The following is a 19,478-nucleotide window of genomic DNA, read 5'->3' as shown; positions in this document are numbered from 1 at the left end:
GCAAAGCAGCATGGGATTTCCCAGGCTAAGACAAATAGACATTGAGATTAAAAAGTGACAAATTTTTTTTGGGGGGGGGACCCCCACAGGTGTTTTGTTTTTTGTCAGGGAATCAGCTCACTTCCATTAGCAAAGTTGGATCAACATCACATCACAGACGCCATGGCTGAGCCAAGAGTTGTAGGAAACGCAGGTCTTTTCTCCTTGATCACGCAATATAAAAGAATAAAGCGCCAACAGATTTTCTACTACATTTCCCAGAATGCTCTGCAGCCAGGAAGAATGTGATTTTTGTTTCAGAGAATACCAGAGTTCTTTTTCTTGTAGATTTATGGATTTAAAATAAAACAAACAAAACCAACCCTCATTCACTCAATCTTTTCAGAGAATATCCATGGTTTTTTCTAGTATATCAGACTTTAATCTCGGAATATTAGCCCCTCACTCAGCTTTATTTATTTATTTTTTTAAATCTACAATGACCCCAATATGCCATCATACGTCTTCTGCTGTTTCATGGAGTCTTTCTAGCTTTATTCCTTTCATTTCTGAATTATGGTCTTTACTTTTAGTAATTGTACCCATCAGTAACTTGACCATTCATAAACCATTTTCAGTCCATTTGAAATGTTTCATGACTTCAACATGCACTTAACCGTCTTAAACACTGGGCGAGAATGAAGGTGGGGTTCAGAGAGACAACCCTACCGAGACTCAATGCACTGTCTCACTGTAACTCGATTTCTTACTTCCTCTATCATTAGATGTGTTACACCGCAATTAGGGATGGGCAAGAAGACAAAAATCTCATATGTCATGACACTTCAGGACACGTCCACAACACACACACACACACCATACATCACAATACACCCTACAGGCTTCTGAACAACCTGCCTGAAAAACAGCAATGTTGCATTTATTAAAAAAAACAGCACCTGCAAAATAATTAGTGTGATGTTACTTATTTCATGTGTACAAAAAAAAAAAAAAAAAATGAACGCTAAAAAGGAAGGGGAAAAAATCTGTAAAAGAATGTGTAAGACATTTAAAGTGTAAAAACAGGAGAGAACGATCACATTTGATTCCAGAGTTTGAAACTTATGTTTAAACTCCACTCATGTTGTGGCGAGTCGGCAAAAAGCTGTGGATGACAAACTTGAGTGGAATAACTTTTATTCCATCCACATTCACTGGATTTTGAGAGAGTATTTTTATTTCTAGCAAATTCGATAAATTTTTTATTTAAAAAAAAACAAAAACAAAACAACCTTTATACAGAACATCCGGCAAAATCATTTCCGCTTAGGCGGACTTCTTAAAAACCTACCGATGGCTGCACGAATTGACTTCAGGTTGTTTTTTTTTTAATTTTGTAGAAAGTGTCGTCTTGCTGTCGTGCTGAGGTATAGAATAGCTATAAAATTACATTTCAGTGATGTAATTTTCAAACGTCTTTTTGAACCAGTCTAAAAAAATGGATGGATGGATGGATGGATGGATGGATATGCTTCAAGATAAAGAATGTAAACGAACCGGCAAAACGACGTAGCAGTTTGTGAAAAATGCATTGATGATAATTCTTGAAAAATAAAAGTTCTTACCATCAAATATTTTCATTCCATATTTTGTTGCTTTTTTGGGGTTTTGTTTTCGAGTAGAGTTTTTATTTCGCCTTCGGTTGGTTCAGCGGCACATGCCGCCATTTTGTTTTTCTCTACTCGTGGTATACGAACTGAGTAGTCGAGTAGCCAATCAGAGCGCACAACTGCTCATATCCAGTGAATGTGAATAGAATTTATATTTTACGTCAAGATACCTGTGATATTTCAGAAAAGTGTATCATGAAATAATTTATCACAATTTCAATATTATTTAATATCATATTGCACAGCATATTTGGCATTTCGTGTGGGCTTGTTCAAGGTATCTGATGCCATGTGATTTGATGTGAACTGATTCCAGTGAGGGTGAAACTTTTGAACTCCCTTTACAGATGCATTTGTGGAACTTCAACCTGATTTAATTTTGACCCTTACAGATGGGTTGCTTTCAATATTTCTTGTAACAGTGTATGTGGGCTTTAAGGCATTAGGCTCTTTTATGAAATGTTTTAAAACACCGGTTCACCCTCTGTGTGCATGCGCAAGTCAGACAAGTTGTTATCTTGCGTTCAGCCGTTCCAAACTTTATGAAATTCTAATGTACGTTCATTTATCCACTGGAGTGCTGCTTCTGGTTTTCCTTGTATATCCAGCTTTAATCTTGGATATTCTGAGGTTTTTCTCAGAATATTACCCCCTCGCTCAGCTCTGTAGGTTTAATAAAAACAAATACAATGTCCATAATACACCATTATACTGTACGTCTTCCACACTTTCTAGCTTTATTTCTTTCATTTCTGAATTATGGCTTCATTTCTACTGCTGGTTGTTGTTAGAGGCCATGACGTTGTAATGATAACATTTAGAGAATGTGTACTCCCCCCATGTTGAGATTTATGTAGTTCATTTAAGCCTTTTTTAAATAGTTTGTTTTAGGATTTTCTCCCCAATTTAATCACAGCCAATTCTCATCCACCAGACAGCTCTCTCTCATCAGCCAGGGAGGGAGAAGGCCATCACATGCTTTCTCTGAGCAAATCTTTTCAAACTGCTGCTCAGGCAGCATCAGGGTGGCGTAACACACTCTGAGGAAAGCGCTATTCCTCAACACGAGCTCACAGATGCCCAGGATTGTCTAGAGTCACTGTGATTGACGGGAAACCCCCCCTCACACACACACACACCACAACAAGCCACCCCTCCCTCCCTGAGAGCACAGCCAATTTCTCTCTCTTGGTCTCTCTGCTGTGGCATCATCAGGATTTAAACTCGTAATCTCCAGATGATAAGGCGAACACTTTTCTGTACTCATTTTAACTTCCTTGATTAATTAAATAAGTTAAAGTCACCTAAAATAAAGGAATATGTTTGATTTGCTTGGTTTTTGTGTGCAATAGTTGCCTATTTAACTCAAGTTTGAGCAAAAAACACTGCATGCTAGATCAATTCCCTACAAGTTTTAGGAGACTAATCCTTGGCGTCATGTAAATGGTACTTAAGATATGCTACAAATTTTACTAATATTTTATTGATTTATATTTAGTGCCACACTTTATGAAGTAAATCTCATTCCAACATTTTTTCAGTGTACTAACAATTTTAATATGATCATTTGCATCAATAAAATAAGTCTCTTGAAATTACTGCAGTTTTGCATGTACATCAAAAAGTTTCAGAAATTTCAGATTGAACTTTGACAATGGGGTATTCTACGAATTTTATACACTTATGATTAGTGTCAGTACACTGCAAAAAATAAAAATCTTAGGAAGTTTGTCTATTTTCAAGTCAAAACATCTAGCCACCCTTATTATAAAAGGCATAATTGCCCAACAAGCAAAACCTCATTTAGCTAGAAAGGCTAGTTTTTAGACAGTCCATCTTGAAAAACTTGTATAGACAAAATGTCTTGAAAAAGTCTTATTTGGAGCACCTTTGAAAATAAAACAAGTTTTTTTTTTTTAAACAAGTAAGTACATTTTGGACATCTGTCAAATGCGGTTCATCTTGTTTCAAGAAAAAAACAAAAAGTATGCTTGTTTTGGGAATAAATTAACTTTACTGAAATCTTTGCATCTTAGTTTACTGCGACTGTTTACTCAGTCATTCAGAGTGAGCTCCTTCTAGATGCTGTACGTACTCTAGACCAGACAAGTGCCTTCAAAAAGTTTATGAGTAAGTGGAGGGCGTTTTAGTGAGGTCTTTTTGGAATGCTGTGAGTTAAGTTCAGTGGTTTGTTTTGTTTTTTGTGCCTGATCTTGTAAACCCCTCGTACACATGAATAGTCAGTGCCCCCAAAATGCACTGTTGCTTTGGCGTTGTGTAAGCACTGCAAGTCAAAATGCGTAGACTTTTTTTTTTGTGCCTGATCTTGTAAACCCCTCATACACTGCACTGTTGCTTTGGCGTTGTGTAAGCACTGTAAGTCAAAATGCGTAGATTTTTTTTTTTGGTGCCTGAGGTCCTGGGGAAGTGGAATCTTAAGAGATGTTTTAATGTTTGAATGTTGAAATGGGGAAAAAAAAAAATACACTTGTTGCAATGCTACACGTGTCGTCAACTTGATTCAAGATAGTCTCTGGTCTCATATCTAGAGTATTTTACTAATTACAGGTCACAAAAGGAGAATCTTTTAAGCTAGCAATGCTTAGTTGTAGAATTTAACAATCCTAATATTAGTAGATTTATCTTAAATTCAGTTTTTACTGCTAAGACTTTGTCATGAATTTAAGTGAAATACCCTTAAAATGAAATAAATGAAAATGACTTGAATGGCTAAATGTAAGAAGTACGATCTTGTTATAAGAACTATTTTGATTATTTTGAGTTAATCAGATCTCACATAATAAGTTCCCCAATCTTATTTTGGAATTATTTCATCTAAAAACAGGTTAGATTTTTCATCTTACTTTAAGAAATCTTACCAAGTCAAATTTGACTAGTTCCATTGGCAGATTTTTTCACCTGTTTCAAGCAAATATGCTTTGTTTTAATCTTTTATTTCTTATTTTTGAAAGGCCTTTTTTTGCAGTGTAGAATAGTCAAAATCAAATGGTGTGTAAATGCACAAAATTCATTTTTGAACGAGTTTGAGACATTTACAACATCATTACATTCACCCTCATAAACCTAAGTCGTCCGGACCACTGCTGGGGAAAAAACCCTCTCGATTGTGAATCCTATCACACTGCTATCATCAATACGCCCACACGAGCAACGAGTATGTTTAAAACACAAGTCTGAATATTTGTGTAACTCCAGAACTAGATTACCTGCTAATTCTTTGTTACACAACAAACCTGCCACAATGGCTGGAAGGGGAAATCAGTCACTGTTTCTATAGATGTGGATCTTATTTCTGAGGGACAAACGGATCCTGAGTTATGAAACTCTTAACAGGTTGAGAGTGTAAACGTGCTGACAGACACCTTAATGAGATAATCCAGTTAAGAACTTGATGTTCCAAACTCCAGCAAACATATGAGGTCGCTAATAAAGATAATTCACACTCAGCCGCTGGGGGGGGGGATAATCACATTTTCTAGATAAATCCACAATCAAGGGCAGTGCAGATGTTTTCACTCACATACTCCAGTACTTCCTCTGTTTTAGCATGATGTGCAAGTTACAACAATTAGCTTCGAGACTCAAGTGACAATTATCCAATATCACTTCAGATTAAACTAATATGTACCGTGTCTTGCAAAAATATTCATCCCCCTTGGTGTTTGTCCTGTTTTGTCGCAATACAAGCTGGAATTAAAATGGATTTGCAAAACATGCCTACCACTTTAAAGGTGAAAATTGTTTTATTGTGACACAAACAATAATTAAGATGAAAAAACAAATCTGGAGTGTGCATAGGTATTCACCTCCTTTGATATGAAACCCCTAAATAAGAGCTGGTCCAACCAATTCACTTCATAAGGTCACATACAGTGCTCAGCGTAAATGAGTGCACCCCCTTTGAAAAGTAACATTTTAAACAATATCTCAGTGAACACAAACAATTTCCAAAATGTTGACAAGACAAAGTTTAATATAACATCTGTTTAACTTATAACGTGAAAGTAAGGTTAATAATAAACTTAGATTACACATTTGTTCAGTTTTACTCAAATTAGGGTGGTGCAAAAATGAGTACACCCCACAACAAAAACTACTACATCTAGTACTTTGTATGGCCTCCATGATTTTTAATGACAGCACCAAGTCTTCTAGGCATGGAATGAACAATCTGGCGACATTTTGCAACATCAATCTTTTTCCATTCTTCAACAACGACCTCTTTTAGTGACTGGATGCTGGATGGAGAGTGATGCTCAACTTGTCTCTTCAGAATTCCACATAGGTGTTCGATTGGGTTCAGATCAGGAGACATACTTGGCCACTGAATCACTTTCACCCTGTTCTTCTTCAGAAATCCAACAGTGGCCTTAGATGTGTGTTTAGGATCATTGTCATGTTGGAAAAATGCACGACGACCAAGGGCACGGAGTGATGGTAGCATCTTCTCTTTCAGTAGAGAGCAATACATCTGTGAATTCATGATGCCATCAATGAAACGCAGCTCCCCGACACCAGCAGCACTCATGCAGCCCCACATAAGGACACTGCCACCACCATGTTTCACTGTAGGCACCAGGCATTTTTCTTTGTATTCCTCACCTTTGCGATGCCATACAGTTTTGAAGCCATCAGTTCCAAAAACATTTATCTTGGTCTCATCACTCCAGAGTATAGAGTCCCAGTAGTCTTCATCTTTGTCAGCACGGGCCCTGGCAAAATCTAGGTGGGCCTTTTTGTGCCTGGGCTTTAGGAGAGGCTTCTTTCGTGGACGGCATCCATGCATGCCATTCCTCTGCAGTGGACGCTGTATTGTGTCATGGGAAATAGTCACCCCAGTTTGGCTTTCTACTTCTTTAGATAACTGCAGTGAACTTGCATGCCGATTTTCTTCAACCCTTCTCATCAGAAGATGCTCCTGTCGAGGTGTTAACTTCCGTGGACAACCTGGACGTCTCTGAGATGGCTGCAGTTCCATCTTTAAGTTTTTGTACCACTTTTGCTACAGTATTCTGACTGATAAGTAAAGCTTTGCTGATCTTGTAACCTTCACCTTTGTGGTGGAACAAAATTATTTTTCTTTGGGGAATTCTGGAGAGAGGCGGCACGGTGGTGTAGTGGTTAGCGCTGTCGCCTCACAGCAAGAAGGTCCGGGTTCAAGCCCCGTGGCCGGCGAGGGCCTTTCTGTGCGGAGTTTGCATGTTCTCCCCGTGTCCGTGTGGGTTTCCTCCGGGTGCTCCGGTTTCCTCCACAGTCCAAAGACATGCAGGTTAGGTTAACTGGTGACTCTAAATTGACCGTAGGTGTGAATGTGAATGGTTGTCTGTGTCTATGTGTCAGCCCTGTGATGACCTGGCGACTTGTCCAGGGTGTACCCCGCCTTTCGCCCGTAGTCAGCTGGGATAGGCTCCAGCTTGCCTGCGACCCTGTAGAACAGGATAAAGCGGCTAGAAATAATGAGATGAATTCTGAAGAGACAAGTTGAGCATCACTCTCCATCCAGCATCCAGTCACTAAAAGAGGTCATTGTTGAAGAATGGAAAAAGACTGATGTTGCAAAATGTCGCCAACTTGTTCATTCCATGCCTAGAAGACTTCGTGCTGTCATTAAAAATCATGGAGGCCATACAAAGTACTAGATGTAGTAGTTTTTGTTGTGGGATGTACTCATTTTTGCACCACCCTAATTTGAGTAAAACTGAAAAATGTGTAATCCAAGTTATATTATTAACCTTACTTTCACGTTATAAGTTAAACAGATGTTATATTAAACTTTGTCTTTTCAACATTTTGGAAATCGTTTGTGTTCACGGAGATATTGTTTAAAATGTTACTTTTCAAAGGGGGTGTACTCATTTACGCTGAGCACTGTAATTAGTTGATTAAGATCCACTTAAAGTGTCACATGATATCTGTGTAAATCAACCTGTTCTGGAAGGACCCTGACTCTGCAACACAACTAAGCAAGCAACATGAAAACCAAGGAGCCTCCAAACAGGTCAGAGACAAAAGTTGTGAAGTATAGATCAGGGTTGGGTTATATAAAAATAAATCCATCCCAAACTTTGAATATCCCAGGGAGAACAATGAAATCCATTACAGCAAAATGGAAAGAACATGGCACCACTATAAACTTGACAAGAGAAGGCCGTCCACCAAAACTCACAGGCCGGGCAAGGAGGGCATTAATCAGAGATGCAACAAAGACACCAAAGATAACACTGAAGGAGCTGCAAAGATCCACAGTGGAGGTGGGAATATCTGTCCATAGGACCACTTTAAGCCGTACACTCAATAGAGTGGGGCTTTATGGAAGAGCGGCCAAAAAAAAAATATATATATATATATATATATATATATATATATATATATATATATATATATATATATATATATATATATATATATATATAAATAAGTAATTGCTTAAGAAACCATTTGGAGTTTGTCCAACAGCATGTGGCAGACTCCCCAAACACATGGAAGAAGATTCTCTGGCCAGATGAGACTAAAATTGATCTTTTTGAGCATCATGGGAAATGCCATGTGTGGCGCAAACCCAACACCCTGTGAACACCATTCCTACAGTGAAGCATGGTGGTGGCAGCATCATGCTGTGGGATGTTTTTCATCTGCAGGGACAGGAAAGCTGGTCAGGACTGAAGGAAAGATGGATGGCACTAAATACAGGGCAATTCTGGAGGAAAACCTGTTTGAGTCAGCCAGAGGTTTGAGACCAGGATGAAGGTTCATGTTCCAGCAGGGCAATGACCCTAAACATACTGCTAAAGCTACACTGGAGTGGTTTAAAGGGAAACATTTAAATGTCTTGGAATGGCCTAATCAAAGCCCAGACCTCAATCCAATTGAGAATCTGTGGTATAACTTGAAGATTGCTGTACACCAACGCAACCCATCTAACTTGAGAGTTGGAGCAGTTTTGCCTTGAGGAATGGGCAAAAATCCCAGTGGCTAGATGTGCAAAGCTAATAGAGACATACCCCAAGAGACTTGCAGCTGTAATTGCAGCAAAAGGTGGCTCTACAAAATATTGACTTTGGGGGGGTGAATACATATGCACACCGTAGATCTGTTTTTTCATCTTTATTGTTGTGCAAATCAAATGGTGCTAACCCCCCAAAAATCCATTTTAATTCCAGCTTGTAATGTGACAAAACAGGACAAACACCAAGGGGGATGGATACTTTTGCAAGACACTGTACATACTGGCTTAATCTGAAGTGATATTGAATAATTGTGACTACGTCTCACCTCGTCTCACCTTCATCCGCTTTATCCAGGGCCGGGTCACGGAGGCAGCAATCTGAGCATGGAAGCCCAAACTTCCCTTTCCCCAGACACCTTGGCCAGCTCCTCGGAAAGAACACCGAGGTGTTCCCAGGCCAGCCAAGAGACATAGTCCCTCCAGCGTGTCCTGGGTCTTCCCTGGGGCCTCCTCCTGGGGGGGGACATGCCTGGAACACCTCCCCAGGGAGGCGTCCAGGAGGCATCCGAAAGAGATGCCCGAGCCACCTCAGCTGATTCCTCTCGATGTGGAGGAGCAGCGGCTCTACTCCGAGCTCCTCCCGAGTGACTGTGCTTCTCACCCTATCTCTAAGGGAGCGCCCAGCCACCCTGCGAAGGAAACTCATTTCAGCCGCTTGTATCCGCGATCTTGTTCTTTCGGTCATTACCCAAAGCTCATGACCATAGGTGAGAGTCGGAACGTAGATCGACCGGTAAATCGAGAGCTTCGCCTTTTGGCTCAGCTCCTTCTTCACCACGATGGACCGGTAAAGCCACCGCATCACTGTGGAGGCTGCACCGATCCGCCTGTCGATCTCACGCTCTATCCTTCCCTCACTCGTGAACAAGATCCCGAGATACTTAAACTCCTCCACTTGTGACGAAGTGTCTAAGCTAATTGTTAGCAAAGACTTGTGTCTTCCTCACTTCCATTCAACCCCAGTAGCCTTTAAATCAGGAAAACATAAATGCTGTCCATCTACACACGGGGTGAGCAGTACAACAAAAGTATCATTATCACGACAGAACCAGGACTATTAATTGTAGTATTAGTAGTATCAGTATTAGTAGTAGCAGTCTAGTGTAATACTGTTGTATTAGTGTAGTATTTGTAGGAGTATAGTAGTAGCGGTATTGTAATATAGTATCAGGGTTCTGACTCAGCCTTTTCAGCATATTGGGCTGATATGCAATGTTTCCTTACTGCTACACCCACAATATTGCTGACATGCCTGTAAAAGTTGCTGCTACACTCATAAAAAGACCTGTCAATCTTGATAACGTGATCTTTGGTTTAATTTTTTCGTTATCCTCACGTGGCGGCAACAGCATGTTGCCATGCAAAACGTTCTACATTTGGACATACTCCACTCCCCGTCCAAAGCAGTTCCATGTGGAGATAGTCACTGATCTTGCTAGTCTGGTTTACCTCGTTCCTTATGCTGTCTTCGCGGTAAAGTGCCATCCGTGTTAAGAGGCGCTTATGTGCCATGCATGGAATATGCGCCGGTCCTGGAGTTGGATCTGGATAGTCATGTATTGTAATTGAATGGCTGAAGCTAAAAATAAAGCCAACACTTTATGATCAACAACTGGTGGTTTTATTCTTATTCCATAAAATATCTCACCCAAATAGGTGAATGTTAATGATAAGTTTTCAATCAAAAACAAATAGGCAACTTTTGCCACCCAATAAATAAATAAATAAATAAAAACATCCACCTACCCTCATTAATATTACCAAAAAAAGAGTGACTTTCAGAGAGGCCTGCAAGTGCCAGGAAATTCAAAATGCATCTCCGAGCACATAGAACCCATGAGCTTTTGGGGGCCTACAGCAGGCCCTGAACCCCCAGTTGTTATGACTGCTGCCACTACGCTGATATTTTGGTCTAGTTAGAACCCTTAGTATTAGTAGTAGTGTAGTATTCGCATTAGTGTAGTGTAGAATTAGTAGTGGTGTAGTATTAGTATACTGTAGTATTGATAGTAGTCGTGTTAGTAGTATCAGTATTGTAGTAGTATGGTATAGTAGTAGCAGCAGCAGCTGAACCTGTATTGATGCCGCCGCTGCTGCTATTATATTATTTAGTAGTAGTAGAACTACATCGTGGCTCACTTTAACTAGCACATCCCCACTTTCTTGCACAATATCCAAGTACCTTGTTTACAAATTTGTTTATACTTTTTTTTTTTGTATAGAAACAAACCCCAAATAGATTTCCATTAATTGTGCTTTGAACTGTTCTGTCTTGCTGTAATTATGGCTCTGTGAATGTGTGTCTATCATGACTAACACTGCTACAATTTGCCATAGGATTAATAGTTTTTTTTTCCGCAGTCCAGTTTCCATCAAATCCTGCACTCTGATTGGCTGGTGAGCGGGTCCGTATCCTACAGTATGGACCCTGGATACGGACCTCTGGCGACTCGCTCGTTCACAACAACAAACATGGTAGCAGTTTTTGTCAACATTTATTTTCGCATTTCTCAGGAGAATAGCATTAATTTTACAGCATGGACAGCGATAACGACAGTGTTCACAGTGAAAGTGAGTTTTACTACCCTGAGGAAGAAGAAATAAAATAAAACATTTCAGGAGAAAGCTAAAAACCTATAACTTGCTAACGCTGAGCAAAAACATGGCTGAATCCTGAATGACTCAATTTTGTATAAATAGAGGACTCCATAGGCAGCGAAATGCATTTTTTTTCCTGCCCTGGAAGTGCACTTGTATACTGAGGAGGAAGCCATTTGCATTACAGCCGTGAATGAGGATTCAAAATGGCGGCTTGCCTCGGCTCGGTTTTCCCTTTCGGGCGCTCTCGTTTTCTGTTAGAATTTGGTAAAGAAAAAAATAAATATATTATTTACCAGCTTAAGGTCGGTCCGTATGGTGAAATACCGTGACCTCGGGCTTGAATACTGACCTCGGCCCAGAGGACTTCGGTCAGTACTTCCAAGACCTCGGTCACAGTATTTCACCATACGGACCGACCTTCAGCTGGTAAATAACATATCTTTTCATCAATCTATCCATCATGCTCAAGATATTTGTACGCAATATGTATGACAAGATACATTTGCTCACAAATTGCCTGTAGTGTTGCAATTAAAAAAAAAAATTACATTTACTTTTTTTATAAACATATGCACTTTAATATATAGAAATAATTACAACTTAAACAAGGAGAACAAAAAATTTAAAAAAAAGTGTCAACATTAAATCAACAGCCAGTATGCTGGTTTAAAAAAAGAAAAGTAGTAGTAAATATGCTGGCTGTCGCAGTATAACTGTACATAATCATCGGTCCTAGACTTTATTCTGTGATTCAGTAATCTCCAAATGTGATCTGGGACCCAGATCCCTGCGTTCCAGGAGCTAGACTTTAAATAATAACAGCGTCTTGTACAGTAGCTCATTTGGACAGATCTGAGGCCTTATATAAATCATCATCAGCAAAGGCACTGTTACATCTCAGAGTTGTGTTCACCAGGGACGAGAATCTCATAAACGTTAAAGCTGTGGCAGACAACCGCCACTCTGAAGGAGCAGTACGTTTACAAGTGCATGTTAAACTGTCCTAACAGTCTCGTCCATCAGCTTCTGCAAGGCCACATTGTCTGCTCAGCCTTTACTAGAACAGTTAAGGCTTTTTATAGCCTAGCTGTGCTTTTATCAAAGCTGAAAAGCTTGAGCGTGACTCCATATGAATAAATCTCTCAAAAATGTACTTGAAGTGACGTACACTACATCTGCTGTGTGTCATGGAAAACACCACTGTAAACTGACATTCCTTTCATTTCTCCATTAATTTACAGCTCGATTGTTCATTAATTAATTAAATATTGCTCTGGGTATTCTTTATTTAAAAAGTCAAATCTGGAATTTATACAAAAGCACGAAATATACTGTATTCAAATAAAGCTCGTAATTCAGAATTTCCAAACTCTGACAAAGGAAAGGGGAAAAAAAAAAATAAATAAATAAATAAAAAGCAAACTTTGAAATTACTACACGGGAACTTGAAGTGTCATTAAATCAATATGGCTGCTTAGAGCATGAACAGTAAACAGAGAAACACTAATCTTTAAACGAGCTATATTGTATATACACACGCACACTTTAGATCAATCAACATACAGACATTCCCTTGTCAAATCCATAACAGTTAAATCCTTGGAAATGGAAATTCAGTACTTGGAATAACCTCATTCTTGACCTTTGGACCCATTTATGCTCATCTTTTGTTTGCAGCAAGTTAGCCAGCTAACTGAAGACTGCTGTACATTTTCCTTCTCAAAACTGTGAGCTGCATAGTCAGCATTATAAATTTAACAAGCAAACATCTGTGTGTATATATGTTCAATTTATATAGCGCCTTTCTAGAACCCAAGGTCGCTTTAAAAGTGATAGGCAGAAAAAAAATAAAAAAAAATAAAGTCCACCAAGTAGAGGTCAGGATATCATTCCAGTGGGGTAGCAGCCACAGTCCCACCAAAAGACGCACGAAAACAAGTCACACCTCCAGCACAGCTGCCATGACGCCGCCAGCAACATCGCTCGGAACATCACACCATGGATCCACAAAGCGAGCACAGAAGAATCGCCACGCCCCAAACAGCCTGCACAGCTGCCACCGAGCAGCATCGCTCGGAACATCACGCCAAGCATTAAAGCACAGAGTGCCGGACAGCCACGATGTTAAAATGAGCAATGAGCTCACTGCAGTCCATAACTGGGAGCACAGGCATCACCCACAGCGAACCAACGCCCAAAACCGGGTCCGAAGCTACACCACAACTGGCGGACAAAACACTCAAACATCAAAACTACACAAAATAAATAAATAAATAAAGCTCCGGTGAGAAGTGGCAGCCAGAATGCGCACAACATTCTCCATCACTCTCTCTCTCTCTCTCTCTCTCTCTCTCTCTCTCTCTATATATATATATATATATATATATATATATATATATATATATATATATATATATATTAGGGGTCGACCGATATGTTTTTTTCAGGGCCGATACCGATAATTATGGAATTGGGATGCCGATAACCGATATGTGCAACCGATAAATGTAAACATTATAATTCACATGAAATTAAACATAGCACACACTGACACAGACCTTCATATCCATGAAATGTATGTTTAATTGTAAAATTGAACATGAAATTTTGTGCAGGGAGATGCCAGCAGCATTTGTACAATAAAGTCAAACATTAGTTAGAATAAAATGAGAAATAAAATAATAAAAATATTCACCAATAAAAAAAAAAAAAAATCACTCTCTACTATATTACAGCTCACCATTTTCAGTGGAAAATAAATGAAAATACACTCTGGATTCTTTTACACTAAGAACTAAGTAAGACTTACCAACTTCAAGTAGTTTTTAAATAACAAATCAAGTGTAGGGAGCTGCCTGCAGCATTTTTTAAAAAGTAAAATCAAACAAAGTCGGCTATCACTCCCTATTATGTAACAAGTAACCATCTACATTCTAATGCTTTTAATGCCCAAGCCTAATATTCCCAATTTAGGAGGATTATATTGTAGTGAAGGAAGTACAGTTGCTCTGCATGTTAAAAGGAGCGGCTGCTCCTTTAAGAGTCTGTTCAGAGAATGGAAGTCGGAGTGAGGGGGCAGCTTGAAACAGTTCACAGCGGTTAGCTACGCGTGTTGATTGGCTATATCGCTTGTGCCAAACAAATCAGATGTTGTGGTGGACGGGACCGTGTTCTTGAACTCAGAGAGGCGAGTGCAGGAAAGGACGTGCAGGGACAGTCGCGTTAGGAACGAAATGGCTGCAAAAAGGCATGTTATCGGCATATCGGTGGAAATTATGGCCGATACCGATAACCCTAAAAATGCAGAATATCGGCCCGATATATCGGCCCGGCCGATTATCGGTCGACCCCTAATAAATAAAAAATATATATATATATATATATATATATATATATATATATATATATATATATATATATATATGGCAGCGGGGGCGTGGTCAAGCGCCGGTCTGTGACAGGAGGGCAGAGCCAGGGAAGGTGAGTGGCAGAATCACTACACCTGACGGTCGTTAACCTGTGTTTGTGTGTGTTTTCCCAGTAACCGCTCCCTATTTAAGGAGGCAGAGAGAGAGCAGAGGGAGCGCAACCCGGGACCGGAAGCAGAGTGTGTGCGCGTGCGTGTGTATGTGAGCTTACGCTGAATCCGACTGAAAAGTGGATTAATAAATATCCTTCTCTGCATCTAAAACGTTGTCCTGCCGTCCTCTGTGCTCCACCCACACTTGATTCGCGCTACAGTGGTGCCGAAACCCGGGACAAGGTGGAGCACCAGCTTTGCAGCCCCATGGAATCCTCCCCGTTCATGGACTTGGTCCATGCCCTCGCCACGGCTCAGCAGAGCCAGCACCAGGCACTCATCACGCTCTGAAAGGAGCAGGAGCGACGCTTTGAAGCCCTGGTGCTGGCCCAGCAGGAAGATCGAGAGGCGTTCCGGCATCTCCTCGCGTCGGCGGGATCCACCAGCGCCCCGGCCGCGGGCCCGTCTCCCCTCACCATGACCAAGATGGGCCCGCAGGACGACCCCGAGGCATTTATCACCTTGTTCGAGCAAGTCGCCGAAGCCTCGGGGTGGCTGATGGAGCAGCGCACCTCCTCCCCCTCCTCACGGGAGAGGTGCAGCTGACCGCACTACAGCTTCCCGCCCGACCGCCCTACGCCGACCTTCGCCGGGCAGTCCTCTAGCGCGTGGGGTGCACGCCCGAACAACAGCGCCAGCGCTTCCGCGCGCTGCGGATGGAGGAAGTCGGCCGGCCATTCGCGTTCGGCCAGCAACTCCGGGACGCCTGCTGGCGGTGGCTGAGGGCAGACGATCGCGACGCCGAGGGAATCAATCAATCAGGTGGTGCTGGAGCAATTCATCGCCCGCTTACCAGCCAGAACCGCGGAGTGGGTCCAGTGCCACCGCCCGGCGTCGCTGGATCAGGCCGTAGGACTGGCGGAGGATCATTTGGCGGCTGTTCCGGCGGCAGGACGGCCAACGACGCTGCCTCTTCTCTCTCTCTTTCTCCCCTCCCTTCTGTGTCCCGTCCTCGCCCCATTCCCCCACCACGGAGGCGGGGGCCGGCTCCACCCCAGCCGGCCCGCCGCACCCGTGGTGCCCTCCCGTTTCTCCCTTCTGTGTCGGTCTCTCCCCCCAGGTGAGTGAGCCCCAGAACACAGCTGCAGAGGGAAGGCCCGGGCCGGTTTGCTGGCGCTGCGGGGAACCGGGCCACCTGCAGCAACAGTGCGCAGCTATGGAGGTGGGGGCGGTGGTGCGGATCCCCGACGCGCCAGAAGCTGCCCTCGATCGGGCCGGAGCGTATCGCATACCGGTAAGTGTACAAGGGGCTACATATCAGGCGTTGGTGGATTTGGGTTGCAATCAGACCTCAATCCGCCAAAGCCTGGTGCAAGACGAGGCATTGGGGGGAGCACAGGGGGTGAAGGTGTTGTGTGTGCACAGGGATGTTCACAGATACCCGTTGGTGTCGGTCCACATATTTTACAGAGGGGAAAAATCTATAGTGAAGGCGGCGGTTAATCCTCGCCTTACCCACTCTAATTCTGGGGACTGATTGGCCGGGATTTCAGGGTTTAATGGCACGCCTAGTAAAGAGTGGGTCCTGCCGGTTGACAGGGGAGGGTCCCGGTGTCGCTTTGGCTGGAGCTGCGGTCGCAGAGCCGTCTACGTCATCTCCGCGACAGAGTGAGGAGCCGCCGGCTCCTCCTCTTTCTATTGGGGAATCCCTCGCGGATTTCCCACTGGAACAATCGCGAGACGAGACTCTGCGACACGCGTTTGACCAAGTGAGAGTAATTGATGGTCAAACGCTCCAGCCGAACGCCACCCCGTCCTTCCCCTATTTTTCCATTTTGAAGGATAGATTATACCGAGTGACGCAGGACACTCAGACGAAAGAGCGGGTCACCCAGTTATTAATTCCAAAGAGCCGCCGGGAATTGGTATTCCAGGCGGCTCACTTTAATCCCATGGCTAGACACCTCGGGCAGGATAAGACACTAGCCCGAATAATGGCCCGATTCTATTGGCCGGGGATTCGCGGCGATGTCCATAAGTGGTGTATGGCGTGCCGCGAATGCCAGTTAGTAAACCCAGTGGCCATTACAAAAGCGCCCTTGCGCCCCCTACCATTAATCGAGACCCCGTTCGAAAGAATTGGGATGATCTCGTCGGGCCATTAGATCGGTCAACACGAGGGTACCGCTTTATATTGGTTCTGGTGGACTATGCAACGCGATACCAGTTAGCAGTGCCTCTTCGCAATATCTCAGCACACAGTATTGCAGAGGCCCTCTTCCACATCATCTCCCGGGTTGGAATCCCGAAAGAGATTCTAACTGACCAAGGCACCTCGTTTATGTCACGAACACTGAGCGAACTGTATGGGCTACTGGGTATTAAGCCGATCCGCACCAGCGTTTATCACCCACAGACGGACGGTTTAGTTGAACGGTTCAATCGCACCCTCAAAAATATTATCAAAAAATTCGTAAGTGAGGACGCACGTAACTGGGATAAGTGGCTCGAGCCCTTGTTATTTGCAGTGCGAGAGGTCCCCCAAGCCTCCACGGGGTTCTCCCCGTTTGAATTATTATACGGGCGTAAGCCGCGCGGCATCTTAGATGTACTGCGGGAAAATTGGGAGGAGGGACCTTCACAGAGCAAAAATGAAATTCAGTACGTTATGGACCTGCGCGCAAAACTCCACACGCTCACCCACCTAACTCAGGAGAATTTGCGGCAGGCCCAGGAACGGCAGGTCCGCCTGTACAACAAGGGCACACGCCTTAGAGAGTTCACTCCGGGAGATAAGGTACTCGTCCTGTTGCCCACGTCGAGCTCCAAATTAATCGCCAAGTGGCAAGGACCCTTTGAGGTCACACGGCGAGTCGGGGACGTCGACTATGAGGTTAGGCGAACGGACAGGGAGGGGGCACTACAGATCTACCACCTCAATCTGCTGAAACTCTGGAATGAGGAGGTCCCCGTGGCGTTGGTGTCGGTAGTTCCGGAGAAGGCGGAGCTGGGGCTGGAGGTCCAAAAAGGGACACTGGCAGCACGTACCTCTCCGGTCCCCTGTGGAGACCACCTCTCCCCGACCCAACTCACGGAGGTCGCCCAGTTGCAGGCCGAGTTTTCGGATGTGTTCTCGCCCCTGCCCGGTCGCACTAACCTCATAGAACACCACATAGAGATGCCCCCGGGGGTGGTAGTGCGTAGCCGCCCTTACAGGCTACCCGAACACAAAAAAAAAGGTGGTTCGGGAAGAACTTCAGGCCATGCTCGAAATGGGCATCGTCGAGGAGTCCCACAGTGACTGGAGCAGCCCGGTGGTCTTGGCTCCCAAGGCCGACGGCTCTGTCTGGTTCTGTGTGGACTATAGAAAAGTCAACGCGGTGTCTAAATTCGACGCGTACCCAATGCCTCGTATTGATGAGCTGCTCGATCGACTAGGCACGGCTCGCTTTTACTCGACGCTGGATTTGACGAAGGGATATTGGCAGATCCCCTTGACTCCATTATCCCGAGAGAAAACGGCCTTTTCCACACCGTTCAGCTTACACCAGTTCGTCACACTTCCGTTTGGGCTGTTTGGGGCGCCCGCTACGTTTCAGCGGCTGATGGACAGGGTCCTCCGGCCCCACGCCACCTATGCGGCCGCGTATTTAGACGACATTATCATTTATAGTAATGACTGGCAGCGGCACCTGCAACACCTGAGGGCCGTCCTTAGGTCGCTGAGGCGGGTGGGACTCACTGCCAACCCGAAGAAGTGTGCGATTGGGCAGGTGGAAGTACGGTATCTGGGCTTCCACTTGGGCAACGGGCAGGTGCGTCCCCAAATTAATAAGACAGCAGCGTTTGCGGCCTGCCCGAGGCCCAAGACTAAAAAGGGGGTGAGACAGTTCCTGGGGCTGGCTGGCTACTATCGTAGGTTTATACCCAACTATTCGGACGTCACCAGCCCGCTGACTGACCTCACTAAAAAGGGGGCGCCAGATCCGGTCCAGTGGACGGAGCAGTGCCAGTGGGCTTTCTCTGAGGTAAAGGCTGCACTGTGTGGGGGGGCCACTTTTACACTCCCCTGACTTCTCTCTCCCTTTTTTGTTACAGACGGATGCGTCGGACAGACGGCTGGGGGCCGTTTTGTCCCAGCGGGTGGAGGGGGAGGATCGCCCGGTCCTATACATCAGCCGGAAGCTGTCAGTGCGTGAGGGGCGCTACAGCACAATTGAGAAGGAGTGCCTGGTGATCAAGTGGGCGGTCCTCGCCCTCCGTTACTACCTGCTGGGATGCCCTTTCACCCTCTGTTCGGACCACGCGCCCCTCCAGTGGCTCCACCGCATGAAGGATGCCAACGTGCGGATCACCCGTTGGTATCTGGCATTCCAACCCTTCAACTTCAAGGTGGTCCACAGGCCGGGGGCGCAGATGGTCGTGGCGGACTTCCTCTCCCATCGGGGGGGGGGAGTCGGCTGCAGGCCGGACAGGCACCCGGCCTGAGTCGGGCGGTGGGGGTATGTGGCAGCGGGGGCGTGGTCAAGTGCCGGTCTGTGACAGGAGAGCGGAGCCAGGGAAGGTGAGTGGCAGAATCGCTACACCTGACGGTCGTTAACCTGTGTTTGTGTGTGTTTTCCCAGTAACCGCTCCCTATTTAAGGAGGCAGAGAGAGAGAGCAGAGGGAGCGCGACCCGGG

The 19,478-nt window shown here is 44.2% G+C and overlaps 1 protein-coding gene across 1 annotated transcript in view; it reads right to left on the bottom strand.

Annotated features, from left to right (window-relative positions):
• The window catches only part of appl2 (adaptor protein, phosphotyrosine interaction, PH domain and leucine zipper containing 2), a 109,213-nt gene that overhangs the window by 62,862 nt on the left and 26,873 nt on the right, over positions 1-19,478 (bottom strand). The gene's annotated exons all lie outside the window — the stretch shown is intronic.

The sequence above is a fragment of the Neoarius graeffei genome, chromosome 2, assembly GCF_027579695.1.
Source record: "Neoarius graeffei isolate fNeoGra1 chromosome 2, fNeoGra1.pri, whole genome shotgun sequence".
Classification (NCBI taxonomy): domain Eukaryota; kingdom Metazoa; phylum Chordata; class Actinopteri; order Siluriformes; family Ariidae; genus Neoarius; species Neoarius graeffei.
Note: the sequence above shows the minus strand (reverse complement) of the source record. Positions and strands in the feature narration are given on the sequence as shown.